The sequence below is a fragment of the Physeter macrocephalus genome, chromosome 17 (genome assembly GCF_002837175.3).
Source record: "Physeter macrocephalus isolate SW-GA chromosome 17, ASM283717v5, whole genome shotgun sequence".
NCBI classification, from domain to species: Eukaryota; Metazoa; Chordata; class Mammalia; order Artiodactyla; family Physeteridae; genus Physeter; species Physeter macrocephalus.
The window spans coordinates 3,799,842-3,804,876 of NC_041230.1; positions in this window are offsets into that span (position 1 = coordinate 3,799,842).

Here is a 5,035-nt window from a genome sequence, read left to right on the forward strand (position 1 = left end):
CTTCACAGACTTTTGTGAAGATTGAATGACTTAATGTTTAAAGCATTTAGAACAGTGCCTGCTACTTAGGAGATATGGCTAGGTAGCTACACAGCTAGATATCTGCATGGAAGGATGGAAGGAAAAAACAGACAAAGAGAGAGAGGAAAAGACACAGAGAGTCAGAGGGGAGTACACAAAAAGAGAAGATATGGGGGCTTCCCTGGTGGCGCAGTGGTTGGGAGTCCGCCTGCCGATGCAGGGCGCGCGGGTTCGTGCCCCGGTCCGGGAGGATCCCACATGCCGCGGAGCGGCTGGGCCCGTGAGCCACAACTACTGAACCTGCGCGTCCGGAGCCTGTGCTCCGCAACGGGAGAGGCCACAACAGTGAGAGGCCCGCGTACCGCAAAAAAAAAAAAAAAAAAAGAGGAGATATGGCTAGGTAGCTACACAGCTAGATATCTGCATGGATGGATGGAAGGAAAAAACAGACAAAGAGAGAGAGGAAAAGACACAGAGAGTCAGAGAGAATATCTGCACCTAAGATTCATGCTGCTTCAGAGCCAAGGGAACAGAACAAATGTTTCCAGAGCAATGCTAAGTCAATGATAAAAGGATAGCTTCCGTATTCGACTTCTACTCTATGCCACGCACTGTGCTAACATCTTTATTTAGGCTATCTCGTTTAACCTGAAAATAGCCCCATAAAATGGGTACTATTATGATCTCATTTTACAGAGGGGAAGTGCAGGTTCTAGAGTTGGAATAACGTCACTCTCCCAGGGGTCAGAGACGAGATTCAGCCACAGCTCAGTTGCTCTTCGGCCAGCGCTCCCGGCCAGTACATTGGGCTGCATGTCGGGTTACACTGTCAGTCACATGAAGCAGGCAACGAGCATCTCAGTACATCAATATCCCTATGAATTTCTGATTAATTCTTTACTCGCAAATCCTAGAAGAAAGGTAACTCCGTCAAAAGTTATACATACTCTGAGGTTCTTTTTGCTTTTAATTTATTTATTTTATTTATTTATTTTTGGCTGCGTTGGGTCTTCGCTGCTACGCGTGGGCTTTCTCTAGTTGAGGCGAGAGCGGGCTGCTCTTCGTTGCGGTGCACGGGCTTCTCATTGCGGTGGCTTCTCTCGTTGCAGAGCACGGGCTCTAGGCACGTGGGCTTCAGTAGTTGAGGCACGAGGGCTCAGTAGTTGTGGCTCGCAGGCTCTAGAGCACAGGCTCTGTAGTTGTGGCGCATGGGCTCAGTTGCTCCGCGGCAGGTGGGATCTTCCCGGACCAGGGTTCGAACCCGTGTCGCCTGCATTGGCAGGCGGATTCTTAACCACTACGCCACCAGGGAAGCCCAGAGGTTCTTAATATATATTTACAAAATGTCTTTCAACAATAGGGTGCCAGTTGGCAGTTCCACCAGCACTACAGACAGGTACCCATTGCACCTGGGAAGGTTACAATTTTGAGGGAAGGTTAGTGAGAGGCGTTTGGAAGGGCTCAAGCATTGCTGGTGCAGAGGAAAGAGCTAATTGAACTACTGAACCAGAAGGGAGAGAATTCTTAGATTTTTAAAAGAGGGATGGGTGGGTGAGGCTGCAAATCTTGATATCAGAAGGGTCAAGATATCCAAGAGGTGACAGGATAGGAACCCACGGTCAGGAAGAGAAATTTCAGGGTTGACCCTCCTAAGAACATTTCTGGGTGAAGCTGGTGAATCAGAATGGAGGGGAGCCAAGGAGGCGTAAGAATGTTGAGGACAGCGTGTGGAAAGCATCGCTGGTGCTGATGGTGCGTTCACGCCGGGGACTCAAGGGGAGTGATGTGGCGAGGAGCGTGCTGATTCATGCTGGAGCTTGCAAAGGTGGGAGAGCTTCCTGGAGCTCGGAAGATGACAACATCCATGATGGGAAGTCAATGGAATAGTATGGCTTAGCCTTTAAAAGGCGAGTGGGCAGCAAGATGTGGAAATTTTTTATTTTAGTTTTTTAATTAAAGTATAGTTGATTTACAATGTGTTAATTTCCGCTGTATAGCAAAGTGATTCAGATATATATATATATATATATGTATCAATTCTTCTGAATATTCTTTTCCATTATGCTTTATCACAGGATTTCTTTTTTGGGGGGGGGGGAATATTTATTTATTTATTTGGTTGTGCCGGGTCTTAGTTGCGGCAGGCAGGCTCCTTAGTCGTGGCACGCGAACTCTTAGTTGCGGCATGCATGTGGGATCTAGTTCCCTGAGCAGGATAGAACCTGGGCCCCCTGCATTGGGGCACGGAGTCTTATCCACTGCGCCACCAGGGAAGTTCCCCTATCACAGGATTTTGAATATAGTTCCCTGTGCTATACAGTAGGACCTTGTTGTTTATCCATTCTATATATAAAAGCTACATCTGCTAACCCCAAACTCCCACTCCATCCCTCCCCCTACTGCCTCCCCCTTGGCAACCACCAGTCTGTTCTCTATGTCCATGATTCTGTTTCTATTTCACACATAGATTCATCTGTGTCATATTTTAGATTCCACATATAAGTGATATCGTGTGGTATTTGTCTTTCTCTTTCTGACTAACTTCACTTCGTTTGATAATGTCTAGTTGCATCCATGTTGCTGCAAGTGGCATAATTTCATTCTTTTTTATTGCCGAGTAATATTCCAGTTTGCGTGTGTGTGTATGTGTATGTATACATAGCGTCTTTATCCGTTCATCTGTTGATGGACATTTAGGTGGTTTTCACGGCTTGCCTATTGTGAATAGTGCTGCTATGAACATAAGGGTGCGTGTATCTTTTTGAGTTATAGCTTTGTCTGGATATATGCCCAGGAGTAGGATTTCTGGATCATATGGTAATTCTATTTTTAGTTTTCTGAGGAACCTCCACACTGTTTTCCACAGCAGCTGCACCTACATACATTCCCACCAACAGTGTAGGAGGGTTCCCTTTTCTTCACACCATTTCCAGCATTTATTATTTGTAGACTTTTTGATAATGGCCATTCTGACTCGTGTGAGGTGATACCTCATTGTAGTTTTGATTTGCATTTCTCTAATGATTAGTGATGTTGAACATCCTTTCATGTGGATGTTGGCAATATGGCCATTCTGACTCGTGTGAGGTGATACCTCATTGTAGTTTTGTTTTGCATTCCTCTAATAATTAGCGATGTTGAGCCTTTTTATGTGCCTATTTACCATCTGTATTTCTTCTTTGGAGAAATGTTTATTTAGGTCTTCTGACCATTTTTTGATTGGGTGGTTTGTTTTTTCTGTTGTTAAGTTGTGAAAAGTTTTAAAAGAGAGAAGAACACAAGGCAACCTCTCGATGTTGAGTCAGAGGGAGAATGGGAAATGGTACAGAGATGCTTGTGTGGGAGATGGCTCCTTCATGGGAGTGGCTGCATCTCTCCAGCTTTGGCCTCCCTTGTAGGTGCACAGATACTACTAGTGGAATGGAAAAGGGGGTAGAATCTTGAGAAGCGTGGGAAAGGAGATAGCATTCTGCTACTGGCTCTACCGGGAATGCTGCTGCCAGACATGGCACAAGTGACTCTGTTCCTTCAGAGTCTGCAAAACTGTACAGTGAAAAAAAAAATTGTTTTTAATAGTAAAATAAAATGAGCTAAAAGATCATAATAAAATGATGGGGCCAGACATTGTCATGACCATGGCAGGCTGTGTACTTCTTGTTAACAACTCTGGTTACCATGATGGTTTGAGGAGGGCTGTTAAATGTTTTGATGGGAAAGGGGGTTTCTCTCTAAACAGACACGTGAATGAGTTCGAATTTTACCTCTTTTGAGTTAGGCAGGTTCTGAAAACCCCTGCCCACGTGATGTGTGGTCCAGCCACTTGGCATTTGTAAAAAATCTGCTCAGATTTAGTTTTAGACCCATATTTGTCTTTTCAGTCTTATCAGAGAATTCCCCTCGCATACACACAAGGAAGCAACAAACAGGAAGTCCTTGTGCAGTTTGAAAACCATCTGCATGAAAGCTTTATTTCTCTTTCCTGCCTGAGAAAGGAGGTAGAGAGATTTCCCTGGCGTCAGGAGACAGGCGTCCTTCTTTCCCATGGCTCAGCTTCGCGCAAGCACCTCTGTCCATTGTGCTGAATATTCCTGCATCTCCCTCAATCAGTTCCTCCTCATCTTGGACCCAAATCGAGGGGTTACAATTAACCCTCTAAAGGACATGGGTGTGTTATTGTTGGGGTTGCGGACCTGGATTAGGATTAAGGCCCCTCTCCGTCTCCTGTCCGTAAATAACTCAGAGGTCAGTGTCGTCCCAAAGCCCCCCACTTCCCCACTCCTGTTTTCACCACTTCACGCCCCCAAAAGAAGGGATTTGGGGAGTCAAGCTTCAGTCGTTGCCCTGACTCAAGAGAGGGGCGGTGAGGAGGCATCCCCGCATCTCACTGGCCGACCGTGGCATTGTGGTAGATTCTCTGCGGGTCTGCGGACCTCCATCTCCTCACTGGTGACCCGGGGAACCGACTGTATCTTGGATTTTTTTCCTACGTTTATGGACTCTCTTAAAATCTGTTGTGTCATCTTGTGAGTGGGGTGGGGGTGGTGCTATAGATCTGATTTCCTTTCTTTCTTTCTTTCTCCCTGCTGTCGCCGCCCGGAACGTTTCGAAGAGAGAAGGTCATGCTGCTGCGAATACTTCTAGTTCATTGCCTCCAGCTTCGGGTAGTATTCGGTACAGTCATAATTATTGATTTAAAAAAATCTCATACAGATAGATACCAGTGCTGGGTTGATGATTTATTGGGCTTCTTTACGACAGACCAGCAGGATGCAGAGCTTGTTGGATTAGGACTGGACGACCCGGGGCTGTGTGGTTCGTGGGGAGGGAGGCCGAAGCAGGGCTGCTGCTTAAGACTGGTTCATGGGGCTTCCGTGGTGGCGCAGTGGTTGAGAGTCCGCCCGCCGATGCGGGGGACGCGGGTTCGCGCCCCGGTCCGGGTGGATCCCACGTGCCGCGGAGCGGCTGGGCCCGTGAGCCACGGCCGCTGAGCCTGCGCGTCCGGAGCCTGTGCTCC